This window comes from Sciurus carolinensis (assembly GCF_902686445.1).
Source record: "Sciurus carolinensis chromosome 14 unlocalized genomic scaffold, mSciCar1.2 scaffold_101_arrow_ctg1, whole genome shotgun sequence".
Classification (NCBI taxonomy): Eukaryota; Metazoa; Chordata; class Mammalia; order Rodentia; family Sciuridae; genus Sciurus; species Sciurus carolinensis.
This window is the reverse complement of record NW_025920105.1, coordinates 1,069,409-1,096,259: the sequence shown is the minus strand read 5'-3', so window position 1 is coordinate 1,096,259 and position 26,851 is coordinate 1,069,409. Positions and strand designations below refer to the sequence as shown.

The following is a 26,851-nucleotide window of genomic DNA, read 5'->3' as shown; positions in this document are numbered from 1 at the left end:
CCTTACCACTGAGCCACAACCCAGTCCTGAAACATTCACTTTTACATGAAGGGGGTGCATTTTCTTCTTTACACTCAACCCCCATCTGCCTTGAAACCCTGATCAAAAAATCAGACTGAAAATTCAACAAGTCCTAGCACTGAGGCAGTTAGGAATGGGAGTTACATAGCACTACTAAATTCACCCAATGTCAAAGCACTAGTTAGACAGTTTAAGACTGTTGGAACCTTCTGATTAAAACCTTTTCTTGACACTAATTAATCTAGAATTCACCTCCCTATAGCTTCTATCTAGCCAGGATAGTCTTTCTAAACTATTACAACTTTTAACCAATTTTGGGAGTAAAACCCCAATAACTTGGAGTGTCATAATCTTTTAAAGGTATGAGTATCTTTAAAACATGAAGTAATTTTTCTAACCCAATTTATCCCCTCTGCAAGTCTTTCTCAGCCTGCAGAAATTCATTAAAGTATTTGAATGTAATAATTATTTCCCATTTGGGATTTAAATACTAGGCAACAAAGAATCTCTGAAGCTTAACTGCCCAACAACTTGTAAAATAACTCAACTTGTAAGCCATTTGCTAAACAATATGAATTCCCACATTGAAAAATAAGTAGGGGCTTGGGTTGTGGCTCAGTGGTATAGTGCTTGCCTCCCAAGTTTTCTCACTAAGCAATTTAGTCCAGTGTAAATTGCCAGGAGCTGCCATGTTCATGCAAAATAACACCAAAAACTTGTTGCTACAGAAAATGCCATTCAGAAGCCACTCTCCCCTCCACTGTTCCTCTCCTCTGTGATTGCATCTTATTCACAACTAGTGTGTTTAACTACAAGACTGCTCATTATCCCTTTAGGCAGTGATTCTTCTCAACAGATGCCTCAGAATGCTGTTGGTGTGCCCAAGGCAACCCGTTCGGGCTTGGGTTGGCCTCAGTGTAGCCCAAGGGTCTTCTTTACCATCCTGGGTCACTTTCTTACTGTGCACCACAGGCACATAAAAGGACAACACATACCATATCAGCACAATTAGGTCTCCTGTTCTCATTGACCTTAAAAATTCATGTTTAAATTTTTTGTACATAAAATGTTTTTAATTAATTTGCTTGCATTGGCTCTATTCCAGTGGCCAAACCTATTCTTAGAATTTCCCTGCCCAAGGTAGAAGGCTGCTGCCATTACTGTGTATTGGTGCAGGTGTGTTATAGTGAAGAACTGGACCATCAAATCCATCTACCCTAAGAAAGCACTTTTCTGTCTATCTTATTTATTCTCTCATTCTTTCTTATAAGTTTCTATTAAATGTTAACAAGAAAAGGTTTACATATTCTTCAAAAAAATATTGTTATCTGCTCCCACTCACCTCTAAGTCTATCAAACTGTCTTCTTTTTAATCCCAAGAACTGACCACATTATTATGTTATGGTGTTCTGAGGTTTTCTCACTAAACAAAATATGAACTCCCCAAAGACAGAAACTTTGCCTCTGTACTGTCCTGCAAGATCCTGAATGAATAAATAATATATCTGTAGGTTTGTGGCAGATGTGTCAGATAAAGACAATTTCTTTTTCTTTCAGCATGAAAACTCCACTTTGAAAATGCTAGAATGTTCATCCCAAATGTCCTTGGAGAAGTTGGAGTCAGATTCAAGGTGAGTTTCTAGTCACAGTCCTGTGTACTGTGCAGTTTTTCCATTGTGACATGTGTGCTCACACCTGTCCTTGCTTGGTCAGTAGGCATGCATGGCTCTCTGTTGCAAAATTGGCAATGTGAGGCCTGGAAACTTGCCTTCCTCCTAGAAGGCAGAATCTTTTCTGGGTTGAGAATTTTCTTCATCTGTGAGACTTCCTTTTTTGCCTTGAGTGAAGGATGGAATTCTCCTTCCCAATGGTTGTAAGAGAAAGTCAAGTGGGTTCCTTCACTAAGTGTACCAGGTCTTTAGGTCCAGAAATTCTGGAAAAAAGATGAGATCCAGAGAAATTCAAACAGGGAAGGCTTTATTGGAGATTTTGCCTGAGAAGCAAGAATAGAGCTACATTTTTGACTGAAAGAGTGACAGACTGTCCTTGGATGAAGGGACCAGTTTATTTCTGTGTATTTGATGTTTTTATTGTGTTGGATTAGCTCAGACTATTCTCTGGGTTCTATTATTAATCTTTCTTCATGCTCCATTGCTCAGTGTAGCTTCTCTTGTTCTGGACTAGCTCATACGTGGGGTAAGTGGCGCAGAGTCAAGAGACTCTGAGAGTTGCATGGAAGCAGGTTTGTGGCGAGCAGCTTGCAAACTCATTTATTGCAGGAACAGGTATACATTTTATAAGTTTCTTGTCCAATCACAATGTGCCACAGGAGATCAGACCACCAGGTTCCTATATAGGTTCTCTTGGTAACATTGAGTCAATTTGTGGCAGTTGTGTACTTTCCTAGGTGGCCTAAGAAGAATGCTCCTCCCTGAAAGTCTTTCTTGCACACTTTAGATGTTCACTACTGCCAGCCAAGAAGTAGAATTTCTCCCAACATGTATTTTGTTGCAGGACAGTGTTAGTCTCAGACTTCTATTGGTTTAGGGCATAGTTTCAAAAAGTGTTTTTTTGTTTTTTATTTTTTTGGTTTTTTTTTTTTGGCCTGTGCAAACATTAGGGCTTTGAGAATCAGTCAGTCATCTTGGGGTGGGCACTGCTAAATTCCTTCTGCTGGTATAGAATCCTGTGCATACATTTTATCCTGTCAAGGATGAATTGCTACAGTTATATAAAAAGTAGGTGAGTGAAAGAAAAGAAAGCACTTAAGTAACAAATGAAGGTGGGGACTTGCTTTCAAGATGGAGTAATTGAGTTGAGGCACAGCCTGAAAACTCTGTTGTTCTATACACCATGAAATGTGTAGAAGTCTCAAAGAAGGCTGTGCCCTGGTGCTCAAATCCTAAGAGTGCACAATCCAGGGACTTGAGTTCATGCCCTAATTGTTTATGGAAACATATTTTATGTATTTATTAGAATGATTCACATAACATAAATTTTAACATTTTAAAATATATGTATGAATGTCTTTAATTTATTCACCATGTCACATAACTCTTAATTCTTTTGAGGATAGACCATTTATGACAAAGTCAAGAGATGCAAATGTCCCAGTGCAGGAGGAGGGCACAGATAGAGAGGACCTCAAACAGGACAAGGCACAGACAAAACCTTGGGAGCTCCCAACCCCATGCACCTAGTTGTGAGAGTTTGGCCTCCTCCCAGATCTATGAACATTTGAGGAAAACAGGTAGGCAGGAATCTGCTCAGGCCTGCTCCTGAGAGGTGCTCTGTTGACCTCTCAGGTTAAGGTGTGATTCTTGTCCTTCTAGATGCCTCAGTCACTGTCCTGACTTTACCTCAGCTGCCGGTGGAGAGGGTAGTTAGGGAACTGTTTGCCTTTGGCAGAAACTGGGGTATGTGCTTGTCTGAGGGCAACCTCATCCCTGCTTCTCCACTCTGGGTTCCTAAGTAAGGCTTCACCCACCCCCATTCTTGCTAGTAAAGGTCCTGGAACAGGGTAGGGACAGGAGTGGGTGAGTCAACTCACATACCAAAGGCACATATGGACTTTCCAGGGCTGGGATCCCCTGTGCCTGAATCTACTTTTCCACAAGATAAATGAGACAAAGATCACACATACAGGAAAAAAGCAGCAGAACTATCTAGGCTTTTCCACTGTATGTTAAAGTGAGGGAGATACCTTCCATGATGCCCACTAGCTCCTCAAATCCAGGGCACAAACTGTGTTTGTGAAAGGCAGTGCTTTCAAAATTCTCTGAACATTCAGCAATGGGGACTGGGTAGGGGCAGGACAACAGCAACGATGTGTAGGGAAAAATGGTGGACTCTATACACAGTCAGATAGAGCTATGTCTAAAGCTTTGGGGGCTGGTAGGGTCCCCCAACAACACATCTGCCCTGAGAATCACATGGAGGAATGGGATAGGGTTTTATCCAGTCTCCATGTGGCCCCTTGAGTTCACCTCCAGGTAACCCCCAAAAAGTAGAGCAAATTACACAAGACACTAAAAATGAGAACACAGAAGGTTCCCCCACCCCCTTGTCAGTTAAATTAATCTGGTTAGTCCATAGAAAACAAGTATGTATATTTGGTTTTTCCCATGTACTCATATGTAGACTTATTTATGAAGCCCACTTCTTACCTCTATGGTGGGAAGAGCTGGGGATGCTAGAAGAGGTGAAAATAAAGGGGCCCAGAGAAAGTGAAAGGAGTGGAAAGGTGGCTGCAAAGAAGGAAAGAATCCCTTTCTTTCAGATGGGGAGCATGGGGTCTCCATTGACACTCATCCTCCACCCCCAGCTGGTGGAGGATGGTTTCTGCAGGCAGTTTGAGTCACCCCAGTTGACAGCTCTGGTGAGCCCACTGGCTGTTGAAGGGGGAGTGAGGGAGGTAGTGTGGGCAGCAGGAGTGGGGGTCTTGGGAACTGGGAGAGCCATGAGAAGGAGTGGCAGGACTGCGTAGGGAGGAGAAAGTGGTCAGCATTGTGGCAGAGCTAGGAACCTTGTTGCTGACTAACTTACACTCTGATGCCCCACTGATGTTGATGCCCTTGGAAGGAGTAGGCATTTTGGGCATGGTTAGTTGCTTACAGGTTGTCTGGACATGGTACTTGAGAGGGATAGAGCCAATCGGTTGCAAGGAATAGACGTAAGCAGTGTCCGTGAGGGTGTAGTGTTCCTTCAGATGCTTGTCCTCTTAAAGAACCTCCACCTTGTATTTGCTGGGTACATCCATCTTCAAGCAAATGAACTTGGCAATGTGCATAATTGTCATGGCAGCTAATCATCAAAGGAAGGACACCCCTGTCTTCTCCTTGTCCCCATCTCCATTCTACAGGAGGTCTTTCTTCTTTGTTACATCTTTGTAGCAATCCATGAAGAGACTGATGATCTCATCTTTGCTCAGTTTCATCTTCTGCTTGCCTAGGTTCTCACTGGAGTCATTGCAGACCTCTATGAAGAGGTGAACTGTGTAGAAATTTCATCACCATTTCATCTCACCATTAAAAATTCCAGGGACCAATTTATAGACAATGTCTTGGAGAGTTTTTTTTTTTTTTTTTCCATCTGATACTAAGCAGCAGTTGGGTTTTATAGACCTGTGCATCTCACATTAGGCAGTATTTGTTGGTCTGCAGGTAGCAATGGATGAATGTTTTGCAGAAGGAATGCAAGTACTCCATGATGGTGGTCACATGGATGAAGTGGCCCATACAGAGGGCACACATGAGGTTAGGGTTCAACTCCCTCATTCTGATCCATGTGGTTTCATGCAAAAAGTATAAGATCAGAATTGGGAGTGGGAGAACTGGGGACTTTCACTATTTAAGGTAGGATTGGGTGTATTCATGTGGCTGGTTCTCTCTGATGCTCTGAATTTTCACTAGGTACCCAGGTTTGGATTCCTGTAGGTCTCAGGGAGGGAGGGAAGGAAGAAGGGACAAAGCAATGTCACTTGGTGGCCAGGGTGGGAGAAACCTGTCCTAAGAAAACAGTTTGAGAGAAAACAGTTTGGGATGGTAGAGAGAAAGAAGATACTAACTCTGAACTCTTAATTCCAGAATATTTGTATCACCTCAGTGAGAAATGTTATATCTTCCAGGTCCATCCTTTGGTATCTGCTACTTTGTGTTTCATGTGTATGGATTTGCCAATTCTGAACATTTATGTAAGTCAATATTATATGCAGTATGAAGTCTTTATGTCCAGCTTCTTTCACAATTGGATTTTTTTCAAGGTTTTTCATTTCACAGTGTGAATCATGACTTTTTTTGGCTAAATACTATTTTCTACAAATAACACCAAATTTTATTTATCCATTTATTAAGTGGTGTGGGTTTACTTGTTTTGTTTCCACTTTGGTGCTATTGTCTGTAAATATGCTATGATTATTCATCCTCAAGTTTTAGTGAGTTTTGAATGTGTGTGCAATGTGTTTTTATTTTTGTATATGTACAGAAATAGAATTTCTGGATCATATGGTGACTTTTTTTATACTCCTTTTTTTTTCTTTAAGTCATACCAATCCTAGTGATTATGGAGTCATTTCCTGTGGTAGATTTATTTTGTATTTCCCTAATGACTAATCATGTTTGGCGTCTTTCCTACTGCAAAGTATATGAGTAACAGGTGATTTTTGACCATAGTTATTGTCTTTGAATAAATATTTTTTCAAATTTTCTGCACATTTTTAATTAGACTACTTTTTTTCTTTCTTTTCCACTTTTTTTATTGGTACATCTCATATGCACACACAATCTAATAACATAATTTGGGCAATATCATTTCCAACACTTATTTGTAAAGGTTAACTGGAGTCCAGCTATAAGGGTTAAGGGGAGAATTAATAAAGAGGCAAGTACACAGGATGGTGAAGAGCAAGAAGTGGTTTTCATTGAAAAGTCAGTCCAGTCTTATCTATTCCAAGATCATATCAAGTTACACTAGGTTACAAAGTACAGTTAGATTAGCAACTGTGCAGATTAAATAACTTACTTGCTTCTCAGAGCCCACTATTACCAAATATTTTAAAATAAGATAATGTCTCCAGGCCTGAAGGACATAGGAGTTGCAGAGCATTTCTAAGTCATTCAGAGCACCTTTTGTCCTAAGGAGTTTGCTCAACTCAAAGGACTTTTGCTCCTCTGTACATTGACCTGAAATCCCCACAACTCCCCTTTTTTGTTGTGCATGACCTTTTGAATAGACATGACTGGTCTTCTGTTTAAAAACAGTGGAGGGATAAAGGAATGCAAACATTGGCTAACACAAGTACAGCATAATAAGGCAAGTATCAGTAAGCATCTTCCAATGAAAAGCTGTTTGATCCATGTAAAATTTGGCAGCCATGAGGTTAATCAGTCTAATAAATCTCAACCACCATCATCTTCTATCTTTTTTAACAATATCTTTAAGATAATCCAATTCCCTTTGAATGGATTTACTATTATCAGCTAAATTGAAAACACTTATTGTTAAAATTTTGGCATCCTATATGATGTAACAGCAAATAATCCATAGCAGCCCTATTATCAAGAGTAGCTTGATGATACAAATTTCAGAAGAATTACCAATTTCTGCTAAGTATGAAGGCACCCTCAAGAGGGACACAATAACAGAGAAATAATACAGTAATCATCAGTATATTTATAGAATTTTGGGTAAGTTTGGCAAACAGCTGCAATCAAGTTTTCCAGGGTATATTCTAAACACATGTAGACTAGCAATTGTTGAGTAGATGTTGTTAAATTGTTTATATCCCCCGCCAAGTCAGTAGATGAATCAAAGGCAGAGGGTCTCTTGAACATCTTTTTCATATTGGAGCTTTCTTTTTTGAATCAGGGTCCTCTTCATCCAAGGTCAAATAAAATTTGGAAATTGGATTGTGAATTTTTTGCTTTAAAAGACACATTTTAAGTATTTGACATGTACATTCAGCTAAGGTCTGTCCAGTAAGATTGTGAGGAATTCTATGGGTTAGAACTATATTCCTTTGATTACAAAACTGAGCAAGGGCACTAGAAGTATAAGCAGGTGTATTGTGAGGTTTTAAATGATGAGGTTTATCCATGGTAGCAATGCAAAGGAGCACATGAGACATACAGTCTGAGACCTTCTTTGAACAATGTGCATTGGTCCATATAAGGCCTGAGGAGATATCTATGGTAACATGTGAAAAGGAATAGAAGTGCAAAGAAGGTAAATGAGTTACATCCATCTGCCAAAGAGGATTAGAATGTAAACCTCGAGGGTTTACAGTTTTCCTACTAGGGGAACAAAGAGTGTACAATTGAAGCCAGAATTAAGGACAGGTAGTTAGTGTAGAAATAGGAAATCGGGTCAATTCGAGGAAATGAAGCCATGAAGCCATCTGCCTTTGGAAGTTGGAGACTGTCCCTGGAAGAATGGAATGTCAAAGATCTCCGGAGCCCATTGATTACCAAATTTACCTGCCTTTATCAAGGGCTGCAAACAAGGAGCTGCTAATTAATGCCCCCTGGGCCCTTATCTGCCTGAATCACCTTGGCCCTCCCCCTGCCCATGGCTTCTCACTTAATGCAAAACCAGGCCTAGTCATGAAGGCAGGAAGGAGAGATAAGGGGGGAGAGAACTGGAGAACAAAAGAGACTAACCTATAAAAGATGCAGGGTGTGCTCACTTCTTGGGACTTTTAGAACATCAGCCATGGCCCCCTTCTCCCTGCCGGGAGAAGTCTGTATTATTCCCTTTAAAGAAACCTGCTTAATATGCTTGCCTTGGTGTGCTTCTCTAGTGCTTAATCTTCAACATTAGAAGAAGCAGAACTCGTCACCGGTAAACGGCGGTATCAGATTTGGAGGCCCCAGCGAGATTTACGCCAAGGTAAGTAAGCTTCTCTCTCCACACACCCCACATCTGTTTGAGGTGCATCTTTCTTTCTGTCTCTTTATTTTTGGAGGGCAAAATGGGCACCCGTCGGCTACTTAAATGCAGTTAGTGCAGCCGCCATTCTTAAGACTCGGGTGAGAGGTTTCCTGGCCCAGGCAAGTTTCCAATCCCCTGCTCTGCAGGCATGTTGGGGCTCTGCTGAAGCCATTTCCTACTTTTCTGTCCAGGCCCGGAGCGCAATTGCCGCAAGTACACAGTGTCCCTAGTCCTGATCTGCCCAGGATGCGTGGAGGTGGAGGAAGGGTTGGAGCAACTGCGGGGTTCTCGGCCCGGGCTACTCTCGGGTGGACCCCAAAGGTTCCTTCTCCAGACTCCCCCTCCCGACAGCCCTGAAGGGTATCCAGGCTGATCTGTAGACAATGGCACTGAGGGAAAGCACCAATCACCTTTGCCTCCGTATGGGCCATACAGTGCACAACACTCCCGCACATCCACTCCCTCCTGGATGCTCCCCTTCCCTTGCCGGTCAGACATTAGGAATTCAAGCTGTAGGATTAAGGCCTGGGATGATTAGTATGAAAATGCCCAGGTTCCCTTTGTTCACATAGTTAGCCTTCACTAGTCTATCTAGAGTCTCCCCATTACTGTTCCCATGCTTAAATGTGCTCACTGTGTTCTCTTTAAGCTGCAAGAGGGAGGCATTTAAAAACCCCTCCCATGAGACCCTCCAAGCAAAGGGCGTTATATGCCTAACAACCAATAGATGTCCCCTCACCCTCCGGAGATTCCTTTAGTCTACAGGGCAAGAAGATAGGTAAAAGGCACACTTTTTACTTTTGTCATCGTTTTTCATAATTAGGAGTTTATAGTGGCAGGGAGGAAAGCAGTAATGCCCTTAAGTCTGAATCCTCCCAGGGTCTCTAGCACAGGGCAAACTAGGACCCTAGCACTTTGCTGAAGAAGGCCAGAAATAACTTTGGCAAAGCCAGGTGGTGAGAGACGGGTTTTTCTGGACCCTAAGGAAGCTCAGTTAGGGAGACGTCCCTAATACTTCTAACTCAGAAGGGAGCTTCTCTCTCAACAGTATTGCCAGGTTCACCACTAGCCTGCATACTGCTAAATTGCAAATGATCAAGAAAAGTGCCTTTCATATGTTACCATGCTTGACAGCAATAATCTCTACCATGAGAGGAGAAAGTCTTGAGGAATCGCCCACTAAGGGAGGAAAATTGAGGGAACCCTCCCAACTTAAGATAGACAAAAATTTAAGGAGGCTTTTGGAGGATCCTAATAAATATTGAGAATATTGAGATGTTTCAAAACTTATGCCAGGTATTTGACTTCACCTGGAAAATTATGCTATTAGCCATCTAGAGCACAGGCAGTTCCCAGAAACCATCCTAACTGGGATTCGAATAATGAGTAGGATGCCTTAAAAAACTATTATGCAGCCTTCAGGAAAGTCCTGCTATTTTCATGGAGAGACTTAGGAAAGCAATAAGAAAGCACACCACTCTGAATCCTGAATCCATAAAGGGCCACCTACTTTTAAAGTATAAATTTATCATTTAGTCAGTCCCAAATATTTAGAGGAAATTTCAAAATTGGCACGTGGCCCTGATCAATCCTCAGATGATCTTCTCCAGCTTGCATCTTCCATTTTTAATAGACATCAAAGGAAAGAAAAGGGAACATATAGGCAAGAAAAAGGACTTATTAAAGATCATTCAAACTGATAGAAACTTTTAATGCCTTGCAATAGCCCATGCAATTTGCCCATTTAGGAGTTAAAAAGAAAACTGTCTAGTCCAAGACCTTAGAATAATGAAGCAGTAATTTCCCCCACCCTGTAGTTCTTAATTCATACACTTTTATCTTGGATTCCAACTGCTGCTTGGTTTACTGTTAGATTTAAAAGATGGCTTTTCCTGTTTATGCTAGACTCTGAATAGCAATTTGTTTGCCTTTGAGGAACCAGATACTGTATCTCAACTAACCTAGACAGTATTGCCTCAGGATTTAGATGGCCCTCACCTGTTCCGGACAAACCTTAGCTAAGGACTTAACAAAATTCAGAGATAAAACATCTGTGATTGTTCTCCAGTAAGTAAATGACATCCTTTATGTGTCTCCACCCAGGAGGAATATCAAAAGGCCATTGCAGAACTCCTAAACTTCTTAGCTAATAGGAATTATAAGATCTCAAAAAATAAAGCTTAATTATGTCATCAACAGGTTCAACTACAGGAAATAGTCACCATAGGACAATATTCTGCCCCAGGAAGGGGCCTTACTTCAAGCTCCTGTCCTCAGCTTACCTATGAAGCAAAATTTAACCTGTTTGTCACAAAAGGGGAAAATAAATCCTGGATAGGCAGCCATAGGCAACTCAATAACCAATGGCATATCTCAGTGAGGAACTTAGCAAAGTAGCTTCATTCTCAAAAGAAATGGAAAATAAGGTCTCATAATTTTCTTTGACATCCAACCTGTCCTAATGAAATGACTAAAATACCCTAAGCACAAAGTTTCTGTTAAAACCTGTTAGATCCTTCCAGATCTCAGTCAAGGCTTACATTGAAATGTAAATAGGAAGCCTAAAGGCTCAGTAGGAGACCGGTCTCAAACCCAAGGAAAAAAAGGTAAAAAAGAGCCTTACCTAAACTCCAGCAAAAGTGAATTTTATGGTGCTTTACTAAAGTAATTAACGACCGTATCATTTTTCCAGGACTCTTGTTTTTTTTTAATTATGTTTTTTTTGAGCTCATGATTTTTTTGATCAATTCTACTTTTTATTCAACTAGAGTTTTTGAACATCTGTTACATTGCAATGGAGATTCACCTATAAAGTTACAAGGCCTTTGATTTTGTGTTATTTGTATGTCGTGCTGTCTGGTGTTGTCTGTATCAAAACTGAGCGCTCCTAAAATTAAAATTTAAAAATGGATCCAAATACTTTTAATTCACGTGATTTAAAGGTTCAATTCAAATTGGGTAAACTAATGAAAGTAAAATGTCTTTGAAAATAACTCGCAAATCTCTAGGTGGTTAAGCTAATAAAATATTGATGTTAATAAAATGTCTAATATCAATTGTTTCTAAGACTTTTCTTCAACAGGAAAGAGACAGCAAATACTGTTCAGGACACTTGTCTGATTTCTTGGTTTTTACAGAATAAGTGAATTAGAGTTAACATGTATGGGATTACTCAAATGTGTTTGTAGAGACATCTGATTAATTTTCAAAGTTAAAATGCTAATTGTTAAATAACTTCAAGTACTCTTAACTCTTTAAATTCCATGGGGTATCATACTTAAACATTATTGGTGTTTTTATAGGTTAGTAAATAAAAGGGTTTAAACTTGCTTTGTGTCATCACTAACCTAAAAACAAGGTTACTAGGAGTTATGTCCTAACAAGTGCAACTCTATATACAAAGTGTCCCAAAAGTTTCAACTGTGTTTCAATTAGAGTACTATAAACAGCAAAATATTCAATCTTATTAAAATAGAGTAATTTATCTAAATTCAGAAATTTCATAAGAGTTGTTTCAGAATGTGAACAAAAAGGGGTCAATGAATAGGAAAGAGAAAATAAAAGGTTCTGGGTATGGAAATATATTTAGTAAAAGGAAAAAGGAAATGTTTCTGGGTAAGAAAGTGCTTGTGTGATGAAATACATGAGGGTCTAAGTAAGTGCTAAGAAAGTCTGTGTATGTAAAGGGCAAGTTTCAACAAGTTTGCATGTAACTAAGTTGGTTGTATGTATGTGAGACAGCTAAAGCTATTTAAGGTTTTTCCTAAGGTGAAATACTAATGTTCTGATATAAACCAAAGTTTAATCTATATGGTAAAATGGCAAGGATTTCTTAGAAACACTAATTTACTCAACTTTCTGTCTATTAAGTTTTATTCTTTAGAACAATTAGTCTTAAAAATTGGGGTGTATACAATTATGGTTAAACAACTGTTAGAGTATTGTACTGTGTTACAGAGTCTACATTTTTCTTAAACTAAATTTGGTAAGAAAAAAGCGTCAAGGTAATTGTGAAGTGGTCACAAGTTGTATATTAAATGTGTTCATATTTTTCAGGTATACAAGTTTTAAAGCAGGGAATTTATCAAGCTGCTATTCTCCAGGTTAAACTTGTCTGTAATGGTAATTTTAAGCTTATAAAGAGTAAATTTTATTGGGGATTAATTTCTATCATTTAATGTTCTATTATAGGACCTGTTATCAATAGGGTATATGTAAAATTTGTTACTTTTTACACTGAGATAAAGAATTTCAAATGTAGATGTATTTCTAAACATTAGAGCCTGACTTGTTTAAAGGTTAATTTTGTGAAACATGAAAATATTTTGCCACTTTGACACACAAAAGGAAAGTTAAAAGCTCTCTCAGCCTTTCTTTGATTCATGTTTTAGATACAATGTTAAATTGTGTTAATTATAAAGTTTATATAAAAAGCGTCAAGGTAATTGTGAAGTGGTCACTAGTTGTATATTAAATGTGTTCATATTTTTCAGGTATACAAGTTTTAAAGCAGGGAATTTATCAAGCTGCTATTCTCCAGGTTAAACTTGTCTGTAATGGTAATTTTAAGCTTAGACTCAGGAAACAGTATATGTAAACTACTTAATGATATTTAAGGAAGAAGCAAAAATCAACATCAGAATAAGAACACTTAAGATCTGTAAAGAGCCACGCCTTACCTGAGATAAGGCTCTTACCTTACTGCATGTTAGAGTGACTCCAAAATAAGTCAGACTTCAGCTTATTTAAAGTTATATGATCTCAAATAGGGAATATAATGTGGTTCTCAGTCAAAATTCAAGATAGCTATTATACAAGCTGAATATATTTTTACTCTTGCTAATTTCATTTTGTAAAATTGTTACCTGTTAATGTTTTGCAGAAGTAGGTGCTTCAAGAACACACAACCTAGGTAACTTGTGATAATAAGCCATCACCTAACAGATAGTGGTAACTTCCAGTATTAATGCAGACTCCAGCTAGATAAAAGGGTAAATAACTGCAAAGTTAATGGACATTGAATTTAAAGCCCAGTACTCTTACTTTATGACTGGCGAGACTGGCTTGCTGGATGACTAAGATCAAACTTAGAGATTGGAATTAAATACAGAAGGCAAGATAGACCAGTATTTGGATCTTTTGCCCTCAGTCAGCCTGAACCCAGGGAATAAGAGGACTTCTCTAAGGAGTGCTGCAACTCTGGGTCGCACAGCCTCCTGATCAAGGAGATTGTTGAGACTAGAGGATGAAAAATCACTCAGTGCATCTGCTGCAAAGGAGGGTCATGGAAAAAGGGAGACATCCCTTTATACTTCCAAAGGAAGTCACCTCATCAAGGAGACCCTACCTAACCAATAGCACTGGTGGAGCTAAGAAGCTGCTCTTAAGTTCTCTACAAGTGGCCCCTGTGGGAACTCAGCTGACTCTTTAACAAGACAGGAACCAGGTCAATTTGACCAGCTTGATCTTAGACACCCAGCAAAACAGTTAAAACCAAAATATAGCCATTCTTGGGCATTTAAAAGAAATAATAGTTAAATGTAACTTAAGATGTACACTTGTATTAGCCCACTAGAATAAAGACTGGAAGCTACAAATAAAAGATTCTTCAGCAAATGTGCCTGAAAACTCTCAAGAGAAACTGCCAGAAGTTTTTAGTCAGTTTAAGGTCTGCAGACCTTCCTAAGCTACACAGGTAGACTTAATCTATGTTTGCTCGTATGATTATCTAGCCCTAAGTAATGGAAGTATAGAGATCTCTAACACAGGTTATACCAATAAAGGGATATTTTACAAGAATCAAATGACATTAAGTAGCTTAACTATATTTTCTGGGGACATCTATGACATTAAGAGTTAAATGTTGTGTTTACATTCCTGATAACCTGGACAATGTTAAAGTTCCCAAATAAAGGCCTTGTCCTTTCCAGCCTTTGCTAGGCCTAGTTATGGGAACAATTTCTCAGTTCTTCCACCTCCTGGTGAGAGATTGACTTCTGTCATTTTCATGATACTCAGTGGCAATTTCCAGATGCTGCAACATTTACTTTGTACTAATCTCATTTCAGAACTCATGTCTTTTTGTTCTTCTATCATAGAAGCACCCACCCCCAGATGACTTTACAACCTGCTATTCCCCAACCAGACTTCTACCTTGGACCCCTCGATTGACCTGATTTTTAAAAAAGGAACTCCAAACTGCTTTGCGCCTCACTGCCCCCTTTCAGCTTCAAAGCAGCCAGAATGACTGACGCCCCCTTTTCCTTAAAGCAGTTAGGAGTTCCTATAGCTAAAGGGGAGAATGAAGCCAGAATTAAGGACAGGTAGTTAGTGTAGAAATAGGAAATCGGGTCAATTCGAGGAAATGAAGCCATGAAGCCATCTGCCTTTGGAAGTTGGAGACTGTCCCTGGAAGAATGGAATGTCAAAGATCTCCGGAGCCCATTGATTACCAAATTTACCTGCCTTTATCAAGGGCTGCAAACAAGGAGCTGCTAATTAATGCCCCCTGGGCCCTTATCTGCCTGAATCACCTTGGCCCTCCCCCTGCCCATGGCTTCTCACTTAATGCAAAACCAGGCCTAGTCACGAAGGCAGGAAGGAGAGATAAGGGGGGAAAGAACTGGAGAACAAAAGAGACTTTAACCTATAAAAGATGCAGGGTGTGCTCACTTCTTGGGACTTTTAGAACATCAGCCATGGCCCCCTTCTCCTTGCCGGTAGAAGTCTGTATTATTCCCTTTAAAGAAATCTGCTTAATATGCTTGCCTTGGCGTGCTTCTCTAGTGCTTAATCTTCAACATTAGAAGAAGCAGAACTCGTCACTGGTAAACGGCGGTATCACAATGAGAGCAATTATTAACAATTAAAGAGGTCTTTTGAGAGGAAATCAAAAAGGTTTTTATTAATGAGTGAGCATTTTGATGAAAAATTGTGTGATTTCATGGCATCTGACAAGAGTGGATGAAGTGATTTTATAGGAGCATCAACATGAGTATTTTCTTCAGTGAGTTGTTCAAGAATCTTAGTGTGGCTACATATGAGAGCAAGAAATATGGAGCTGAATAATCTTATAAAAGAATGACTGAAAAGTGATAAACAGAGAAAACAAATTAGAGTCCAAATGAGGTGACAAAATATCAGTGGAAATGTGAGGCATCACTTTGACTATATACTGAGAATCTGTAATGATGTTTAAGGCAGTGGGAAACATATGAAGAGCCAAAATAATTGCAAGTAATTCTGCTTACTGAGGGGAAGATTAAGGCAACGTGTAATAATCAGTCCATTTTTTATCAGTGAATATAGATACCACACCCCTTTGTTTTTCTCTGTATAGACAGTAATCCCACTGGAAAATGGAATGGAGGTGATTTTAGAAAAAGGAGCAAGAGAGAATTGACCCAAGAAGTAAAGACATTCATTTAGAAGTGTATGTAAAGTGTTGTGAGCTAAAAAAAAGTCAGTTAAGACAGCTAGGTAATATGAAATTTGCAAATAGTGTAAATGTAAAATCTTTCCATAAAAAGATAAAAAATTACATAAATATCCATTACTATAAGACATAAAGTATAATTGATATCATCTGAGAACAGTTGAGCATATATATCAGCATAAGGAAGATATTTTTCCAGAAAATTGAGAATATAACCATTCTATTATTATACGAGTTTTGATTATAACTGGCAACAACTGCAGCAAAGACATAAGTCTTTCCTGTAAAGGTTATTAGAGATAAAGGAACATTGAATGTTGGGAGTCTGTCTATAAGAACTGTAGAGAATGAGAAATTCTCTGTAGAACTGTAGAGAGTGAGAACTAACAGAGTGAAGAGCTGCAGTCAGTGCAGAATTAACTGGAAAAATGGTGGGATTATTTTTTTTAACAGGTGAGAAAAAGGCAACAATGTATCAGTAGTTAAAGAAATATATGATTGAGTCCAAATTAAACGTCCTAAAAATTGTTGTAAATGAACTAAGGAAAATTTGGAAGGAAGAGTCAGTTTTGGAGTATGAGGAATGGAATAAAGTTGAAGTATCTTAAGTCAAAAATAGTTAATAGTGAGTTGTTGAATTTTTTTTCCCTGTGGCCACATGGAGGCCAGATTGTAATAGAATGTGCTATAATTTAAAGTTTCTGCTGTAAGTATTGACCCAGCAATAAAATTATCAATATAATTATAAACAAGAATATGTAAAAATAATTATCAGAAAGGCTAAAGAACATTATTTACAAAATGTGGGGCTATTTAACATACATTGAGGAAGAACTTTCCACTGATATCTATCAGCAGGCTTATGATGATTGAAAACAGGAACAGTGAAGGCATTTTTTCTCATTTGTCAGGAAAGAGATGAATAGTAAAAAAAAATCTTTTAGTATATTTCATATAAGGAAAAATCCTGAGGATTTATATTAGGGTTAGGCAATCCTCATTGAAGTGGAGCATAGTATGTATGCGTTTATCAGTTTCTTTTAAATTTTATAATACTCTGCATTTCCATTTTTCTTTATGATAAAAATAGGTGTATTCCATGGGCAGGTAAAAGGTTTAATATGTCCCAATTGTAAGTGTTCTTGAATAAGGGCCTCTGCAGCTGCCACATTCTATACAATGGTCATTGTTCTACCCAGACCTGAGTGGTGACCTTCCATTTTAATGGTAAGCAGTCAATTCCACAGAGGCCCCAATAAAAAAGAGCAACTTCATAGATGTTTATAATTTGTGTAAGATTTCTCTGCCCCATTTAGAAAAGGGAATTGCCATAATGTATGGTTGAATATGAGTAATAACTTGCTGTGTTTTGGAAGGGGTGGAGCATTGCAACCATAGAGAGCCTTAAGACATCTATTCATTATTTCCTCCAATGCCCCAAACTGGGTGGCCTCTTTGAGACAGGTATCTGTAACATCAGCACTGGTGTCCAAGAACCCTGTGATAGTACATTTTTAAAAAAAGGTTAATTTTGGTCTATTTTCAGTAATAAGTAAAATGCTCCAATAATAGTGGAACCAAGACCTGCATTCCCTCTTTCATTTAGGGATTGTTCGGCAGTAATACAAAGTTGACAATTAATTGAGCTACCAAGGATCCTTTGGGGGGTGTTAAAGACATGTGATACCAAAATTTAATGCATATTACACCAGTATGATCAGAATCAATCACTCCAGGAAATATAAATTTTCCTTCTTTAGCACTTTGAGAGTGGGGCAAAATTAAACCAAAGGTACTTTTAGGTAGATGTCCTTGAATTTGAGTAGCAATTTTACCCAAGGAGATGTTTTTGAGCATTGTATGGAACATTGCTGAAGTGAACCAAACAACTCCCATTTTGCTTTCTGACCCCATTTTGTGAAACTTATGAAAAACATGTTGTTTTCTGTGATAGATCAAAACAAAATGTGTGTGTAGCGTTAAGATAAGTAAAGTCACGAGCAGTGACGCACATGGTGACTATGCAGTCACTGAGAAAAACATTTGGCAGTTTGTTTACACCAAATTTACATTAGTTTTAATGGTAAAACTGGTAAAAATATTTACTAGATGAATTTGCAGAATTCAGGACTTGAAAAACAAATGAGGTAATGTGTGAACTTGTTTTGATGTGACTATATAAACTGCAGACTGATCAGGAGAGAGCGGGCACTACTCCACCGACAGAGTCTGTCACTATGTCCCGCTGACAAGTGACAAGATAGTGCTCCCCAGCTCGAGGCCCCTGGTTGCTGCATGCTGTTACTCCGATGACTGATTGCCGTTTGCTGTGAACCAAGCATCAATAAAACCTCATCTGAGGACCAACGACCGGCTACGTGAGTGTTATCTTATTCCTACCTGGTTCCCGATCCAGTACAGGCTGCAAGTGTTACGACGTGCTCGTGACAAGCATCCTCAATAGTAATCAAATCTATTTCTGTACTCCCTCTAGTGTCATGAAAGAATTAGTGGAAGGAGCTTCTGTTTGAATTAGAAACATCTGTAAAGGAGGCATCTGCATCTGCAGATGAAAAGGCTTCCTCCTTCTTTGGCCCTGGGTTAGGAGTTCACCTGTATTTAGGTTTCCCAAAAAGACTGTTTTAGATCTGCATTGATTAGCCCAATGAAATCCTTATGACAGATTGGACATTTCTGATTGGGCCCTTTTTATGATCCTGTTTTTTATTTTACAGTCCTTTTGAAGACAGCCAGCTTTTTTAAAAATTGTAACAAAGTTTATCAGGGGTTTTTAGAGCAGCAGCCAGTAAATCCACTTTAGGATTTTCAGATCCAACATCTTCACATGGCCTTCATTAAATTAGAAAGTGTAGTATCCACTTTATGGTAAATAGATTTTATTACTTCCTTACAATCTTGATTGGCATTTTCATAAGCTAGCTGTTTGGTCAGAATATTGACAGCCTCCAAATTGTCTACTTGTCTTTCAGTGGCTTTACTCAATAGGTTAACAATAAGTCTCCCCTAAGGCTTGTTGAATTACAGCAAAGGACTTTGAACGATCCTGAGTGTCTGGGATCCTCCTCATACTTTACAAACTAAGGTTCTTATCTGGCCAGTGGTGACTGCAGGCAACTGAACTTGTTGCTGTAATGTCCTGCTTCACCCCAGGCCAAACAAGTCATCATAATCAATATTAACATTTCCTTGAGCATTATTCTCAGCTTGAACACAGGCTAAGTCAGTATTCTTGTAAAAACACTATTTTGAGCAGGAGTAACCATCTTCAACAAGGCTTTCCATTCACTGGAACCAAGGCATAACACATGCCCAGCCCCTCTATCATATTAAGAATGAAATTACTATTGATTTTACTCTTCAACAGCATCCGTCTTAATTTCTTAAACACAGCAAAAGGCAATTGTTTATATTCTGATGGATTAGCATTATTTAATTTAATGAGGCAGACAGTCAAGGTAGGAATTTCTCCCTCTGCAGCTGACTGCCTAAGACATTCAGATAAATGAGACTGGACTGGGAGAGGGAAAGAAGGAGGGGGAGAAGTAGAAATGCAAGGAGATGGGAGAAAAATCTTCCATCTTAGAGACTACCAGAGAAGTTAGTGGTTCTGTCAAGGCTATTTTTGAGATAGAATCTCAACACAAGTAGTAAGCATGTAACACAGGTATAGGAGCCCTCAGCTTCTTGTGTAATTTTTTACCTATGTCTTCCCAATCTTGGGGTCATAAGGACCCACTTTTTCAATAACATGAGCAGCAAGAGTCTATTTCAGATCACAAAACAGCAAGATCAGCATTACTCACAGTATGTTTAACCCTACAAAGCAAATAAGTCAGCTCAGCCCAATGTCAATGTTGAGTGTCACACAAAATTCTCCATAGCCTACTAGTGGAATCAATACCAGTCAAACAGTGATGCACATCAAAGCCTGTTCAAGGCAGTAAGCTAACCCGTTCTCACATCAAGACATCCATAGGATACCTGCACAGCACCCCAGTTGTTAAGGTTAATTGGTGTCTGTTTACAAGGGTTAAGGGGAGAACTAATAAAGAGGCAAGCACACATGATGGTGAAGAGCAAGAAGTGGTTCTCCTGGAAAAGTTGGTTCAGTTTTATTACCTATTCCAGGGTCATATCAAATTACCTAGGTTACATAGTACAGTTAGCTTTGTGCATGTGCAGATCACATAACTTGCTTGCTTCTCAGAGTCCACTAGTACCAAAGGTTCTTTTAATAAGATAATGTTGCCAGGCCTCAAGGACAGAGGAGTTGCAGAGCATTTTTAACACATTCAAGTAGAACAAGTTTTGTCCCAAAGAATTTGCTCAATTTGGAGGACTTTTGCTCTCTGTACATTAATTTTTAGTATATGAAAAAAATTAATCTTTAGGTTAATTTTATGAACTGCTCATTTGTTGGGTTTGTTTATTAGCTTTAGCATTCATTTGAAGTTTTATATTGTAGATCACCTAGGTAAAGAATCATTGTCTGCAGAGATAATTTGACTTCTTTTATTTTCTTCTCTTTCAATTGCTCTGGTGAGCTTTGTAGAACTATATTAAAGAGAAGTGATGAGAGAAAACATCATTTTCTTGTCCTAGATTTTAAAAGAAATGCTTTTGGTATTTGTCCATTTACTATGAGGCTGGTTTTGAGTTTTTCTTTCTTTTTTGATTATTGTAAACAAATGGGTTACATGTTGTTTCTCTTTGTACATGAAGTAAAGGCATACCAATTGTGTAATCATACATTTACATAATGGTGTTTGATTCATTCTGTTATTTTTTTCCTTCCACCCCACACTTCCCACTCATCTTTTCCCTCTATACAGTCCCTTCTTCCTCCATTCTTGCCCACCTCCCACCGCCCATTATGTGTCATCATCCACATATTAGCAGATCATTCATCATTTGGTTTTTTGAGATTGGCTTATCTCACTTAGTATGATATTCTCCAATTTCAGGCATCTGCTTGCAAATGCCATAATTTTATTATTTTTTATGGCTGAGTAATATTCCATTGTGTATATATACCACAGTTTCTTTATCCATTCATTACTTGAAGGGCATCTTGGTTGTTTCCACAATCTGGCTATTGTGAATTGAGCAACTATGAACATTGTTGTGGCTGTACTTCTGTAGTATGCTGATTTTAAGTCCTTTGGGTATAGGCCAAGGAGTGGGATAGCTGGGTCAAATGGTGGTTCCATTCCAGGTTTTCCAAGGAATCTCTACACTGCTTTCCAGAGTGGCTGCACTAATTTGCAGCCCCACCAGCAATGTATGAGTGTACCTTTTTCTCCACATCCTCTCCAACAACTATTTTTGCTTGTATTCTTGATAATTGCCATTCTAATTGGGGTGAGATGAAATCTTAGGGTAGTTTTGATTTGCATTTCTCATATTACTAAAGATGTTGAACATTTTTTTCATGTTGATTTCTTGTAGATCTTCTGTGAAGTGTCTGCTCATATCCAAGGACCATTTGTTGATTGGGTTATTTGTATTCTTGGTGTGGAGTTTTTTGAGTTCTTTGTATATTCTGGAAATTAATGCTATATCTGAAGTATGCTTGGTTAAGATCTTCTCCACTCTGTAGTCTCTCACTTTGCAATGCTAATAGTTTTCTTTGCTGAGAGAAAGTTATTTAGTTTGAATCTGTCCCAGTTATTGATTCTTACTTTTATTTCTTATGCTATAGGAATCCTGTTAAGGAAGACTGATCCTAAACCAACAAGTTGAAGATGTGAACCTACTTTTTCTTCTTTAAGTTGCAGGGTCTCTGGTCTCATTTCAAGGTCCTTGATCCATTGTGAGTTGATTTTTGTGCAGGGTGAGAGATTGGGGTTTAGTTTCATTCTGTTGCATATGGATTTCCAGTTTTCCCAGCACCATTTGTTGAAGATGCCATCTTTTCTGCATTGCATATTTTTGACACCTTTGTCTAGTATGAGAAAATTGCTGATCCCCCTACCGCACCTCACCCTCACCCCCACCCCCAAACACTGAAGTGAAGCCTTAGCTTTATATTGACTGTCCCCCAGTCGGCCTCTGAAGTGTCCCTCATTTGTGTCTTTGAAATGAAATGTCATCGAACCGTTGAAGTTTCAAGCACCCTGGGCCTGTGGCCTAACTCCTGGGTACTCCTCTGCTCTGCCCACTCCCAAAAAATAAAATAAATAAATAAATAAAAATAAGGAAAAAGCCTAGCAGACCAGGTCATGGTGAAAAGCAGAAAAGAAAACTGTAAGGGATTTGGCCATATTGAGAAGGAAGAGCAAGCTCAGGCATCTTGGCCCAGTGTTTCTGTGTTGCTGGTGGTGGTAGTTGTGTTGGTGGTGGTGGTGGTGATGGTGATGATGACTTCAGGTTTGAGTCGAGCGAGAATTGAGGCTCTGGCATTTTCAGATTGAGTGGATGCAGGCGATGACCGTCTGATGGATTTTTCCTGGAATGTCATCTGTATCGGATGTTTCCATGAACTTTATGTCTCCTGTCTGAAAACGGGCGCTGGCAGGGAGGGTATCAGGCCCTGTGCCGCCTATCTTCGTGAGAGTGGGTGGTGGGTGAGTGAGTGGGTGTCATTAATGATTCCTGAAACATACGGGAAGACAGAGCTAGCTGAATGGGGGATTGGCTACTGCCATCTGGGTGCTCTGTGGCCGGCCTGCCCTGCCCTGCCCTGCCCTGCCCTCCCTCTCTCTCTCCCTCCCTCCCTACCTCCCTCCCTGCCGTGACCAGGGTAGGACACTGGTGTTCTCAGAATTTTCTGCTCTGTCCGGGGATGTACAGTACAAGATGTCAGAACCGAGGAACGAGTCAGATCGGGGCAAAGTGTTGGCCTGACTATCTAGTTGGGGCACATTCCCTTGGATCTCCATCTCCTCTTCACAGGCAATAGAGTGGACAGTTTACAGGGTGAAGCGGTAGGACAGGTGGGCCTGGACAGTGTAGTCTCACTGCTCCTGAGTTCTGGCCCTAAGTGTGTAACATACATACGTGTCTTTGACGTGCTCCTGGGAGGCGGCAATGGGTGCTGTCCCTCTCTGTTGCATGAGTGAGGAGACCAAGGCACCAGACGTGCACTCTGCTTCTCGACATATGTCTGATGAGTGGTTTTGGGGAGAGGGAGATTGATTTTTGGTGCATTGTTGCAGAGGAAACCCCATGTCCTGAAGCTATTCCTGAATTGTCCCCCACTCTGCTCTGAGTTATAACTTGTGTCTTTCAGAAGACACGGCCTCCTTACCTATATAGACACCATAAGCCACCTAAGGATAGGGTTCCATATACATATACATATATATTTTTTTCTTCTTCTTTTTTCTTTTTCTTTCCTTTCCTCTCTTTCCTTTTTGGTTTGTTTGTTTCAGTTAGGGATGTTCTTTGGCTTCAGGTGCACGCAACCCGTGAGGGCACCTTCTTCACTTAACTGTCTTTGCCCCATGAGTTCAGCGAGAGCACCCTGGCTCTGACCTGACCTGACTTTGTACCTGGTACTCTGAGGGTGAAGAGTGAGGCTGGTTTGGTAATGGCAGTATTTGTGGCAAGCGGTGCTGCCAGGGTTTGAACCCAGGGCGCTCTTCCTGTGAGGCCTATACATGACCCCTTTTTATTTTTGGAGGCAGGAACTCGCTAAGTGGTGGAGGCTGGCCTCAAAGGAAATCACAAGCGATCGATCCTCTGTCCTGGGGCCGCTCTCTCTCCCTGAGTGTTTTGAGGTGGCATGTTCTGAAGTCCCTCCGTGGTGGTGAGGACCTGGTTGGGAGCTGAGCCTCCTTGGGAGAGAAAGGGGAGTTGGTTATATGTGTTTTGGTGACTCCCCAGCAGTTTCTGCTACCTGCCTGGTTTGTGTGAGGGAGAGGGATTTTCTGGGAGCCTGCCTGGGGTGTGTCTCCCAGGGCTGGGGACTGCCTTGCAGCTCTTTGCCCCCGGCCCTGCTCTGTCTGTCGGTCCGGCCAGGGTTCCCCAGGCCCAGCCCTTTCTGAGTCCCGCGGCCCCCCCTCCTCCCAGTTCTGCCCTCCCCTCTCCACTCCCTGCGTCTAAATGGGGAGGTCCAGAGGAGTGGTCCTAGGGGACTCGGGGAACAGGCCGATCACCTGTGTTTGGTAGTTTGGTAGAAATACCCCCGCCTTTCCTCGAGTGAGGGATCCCGTTCTATGTTCTATTCCCCGTCCTGCAGCATCACCTAGTGGATTCAGTTTCGGAAGAAGGTGTAGCAGAGCCTGAGATGGGAACGAACTAGAGATAGCTCTCGAGAGACCTTTGTGGGTGCTGGCGGTGGCAAGATGCCATTCTGGCAAGGAGACCTGGGTGGGCAATGGCGGTGGCGCTGGCGCTGCTTGGTGGGTGGGACTTGCAGTCCCGGGCGACTTGGGGGGAGTGGGGGAGGAGGAGGAGGAGGGTCCTGGCAAGTGGCTGGCAGGCGTGTTGGTGGGGGCGTGGAGTAGTGGCGGCCGCTCTTCCTTCCTTCCCCCTCTGTCCTTCCCAGCTCCTCTGGAAATCACCATCCTGCAAAGGAACCTAAACCGAGCTGGAGCTTCCTGCCCCGCTCCTGTGGCACCGCCCCGCCCCACTGCGCCCCCGAGGGGGACACCCCCCCGCCGCCGCCTCCCTTTTTGTTTCCGTTTTTGTGGGTTGAGCCCCGTGTCTCTTGCCAGCCCGCTGACTGCGAGGCAGTCTGTGTCAAATCACATGCTTGCTGGCTCCCAGTGAAAATAGAGTGGTGGCCTCAGGAAGCAGTGAGGTCCCTAGGTTTCTCTCCCCACATCTTGTGGGAGAGCCTTTACTCTGCTCAGTTGATCTCCATGCAGCCTCGGAACTGCTTATCCTGCAGGCACCTGCAAGGTTCTTGCCCTAAAAGGCCTTGAAGCTTCCTCAAAGTGGGGAGTAGCCATGATTCACTTATGCCTGAGCCCACAGTCCAGTTGGAGGGATGGCCCTAGGAGTGCGGCGGGATTAGGCCCACTGATCTGTGTCCCATGATCCGGAGAACTCTGTGACTACTGTGTACCATCCAAAGCAGGACGGCCTGTGTATGTCAGCTGTGGCATTGATTTATCTTTACCCCCTTGGTGATAATGGGGATGGAACGGCAGGGTCGCTGAACGCTGACCTCCTGAGTCACATTCCCCCTCCTTTTCAGTGTGTGTGTGTGTGTGTGTGTGTATGTGTGTGTGTCTATATTTATACAGGCGTAGGTTTAAGGTGAGTTAGGGTTAGTTAGTGGTCTTGGGGAATGGAGCGACCGTCACGTGATTGCGAATGAAAGGACAAGGTAGGAGGCCTTGGTAGGGGCCTCCTCCGATCTGGAAAGTATCAAGCTGGGTCACTGGGTTGCGGTAGTGGGTGGAAGCCTGACAAACCAAACAAATGACCCGGACTGATAAATGAAAAGCAAACATGGATTTAGTTTTCGTACTTCGTGCTGCTTTGGATTGGGGAGGGGGAGTGTTTTCGGAATGGCACGTGTACTGAAGCATCTTTTCCAGGGTGAGTTCAGTGAGAGCACCCTGTTTCTGGTGAGAGTGATTGAGGCACATGGCACATCCTGCTCCTCTGGAGTCACCTAGTGGACTCTGAGATAGGGAGAGAAGAAGAAAGGGAGATGGGGGGAGGGTGCACGCAGCAGCAGCGGCGGTGGGGGGTCGGGGAGACTCCGAGGGGGAGGGAGGAGAGAGGGAGAGAGATTGTGTGTAGGGGGGGCGGCGGCGGCGCTGCTGGTGGTGGTGGCGGCGGCAGCGGTGGTGGGTGGGCGTCGTAGGTGTGGGTTGTGGTCCAGGGCACCCGTCTCCTCTGGAGGGAAGCGGCCTGTAGGCTCCCTCCCTCCCTCCCTCCTTTCCTTTGCAAGGGTGGAATCTCCGACCTGCTCTGTGGCTTTCTTGACCTGGATGCTTCCGTCAGCGGGAACGATTGGAATGAAATGAACTGAAATGAAATCATATTAGGACACCATCCCCGGAAGTCCTGGTATTCTCTCTTTGGACTTGGGGCGTGAACCCAGACTTGTCTTTCGGTCTCTCAGAGTCTCTCTTGCCTGCTTCTCCCTTTCCCCGGCAGCGAGAGGGTGGAATTGGAGCGATGATTGTTCCGTTTCCTCGTGTGTCCCCCTTTCCTGGTTACGGTTTTGCAGGCGGTCCAAGACCGCCCCTGTGTCCCCGCTGGGCTTTCTAGGGCCTCTGGGCAGAGCGGTGGCTGCTCATGCCCCTCGGGGCGGGGGTGGGGGGGCTGGCAGGGCGCCCCAGCCGGTGGGGCACATCCTGGTGGCTTTCTGCGACCCCTTCGGAGCTGGTCCCGCTGACACGGAACGATGTTCCGAGTCTCTTGTGCCTGATGTTGGTGGCGGCTTTGGTGACTCTAGATAACCTCGGGCCTATCGCACGCCCCCCGAGGCGGTGATGACCCATTCGAATGTCTGCCCTATCAACTTTCGATGGTACTCGCCGTACCTACAATGGTGACCACAGGAGACTGGGAATCAGGGTTCGATTCCGGAGAGGGAACCTGAGAAACGGCTACCACATCCAAGGAAGGCAGCAGTCTCGCAAATTACCCACTCCCAACCTGGGGAGGTAGTGACGAAAAATAACAATACAGGACTCTTTTGAGGCCCTGTAATTGGAATGAGTCCACTTTAAATCCTTTAACGAGGATCCATTGGAGGGCAAGTCTGGTGCCAGCAGCCATGGTAATTCCAGCTCCAATAGCGTATATTAAAGTTGCTGCAGTTAAAAAGCTCATAGTTGGATCTTGGGAGCCGGCGGGCGGTCCGCCGTGAGGTGAGCCACCCCCCGTCCTGGCCCCTTGCCCCTCGGTGCCCCCTCGATGCTCTTAGCTGAGTGTCCCTCGGGGCCCGAAGCGTTTACTTTGAAAAAATTAGAGTGTTCAAAGCAGGCCCGAGCCACCTGGATACCGCAGCTAGGAATAATGGAATAGGACCGCGGTTCT

At 41.7% G+C, this 26,851-nt stretch overlaps 1 pseudogene; it reads right to left on the bottom strand.

Annotated features, from left to right (window-relative positions):
- Nucleotides 1-4,296: 4,296 nt before the first annotated feature.
- LOC124973202 (polycomb group RING finger protein 2-like) lies at nucleotides 4,297-25,446 on the bottom strand (annotated as a pseudogene).
- Nucleotides 25,447-26,851: the final 1,405 nt, after the last annotated feature.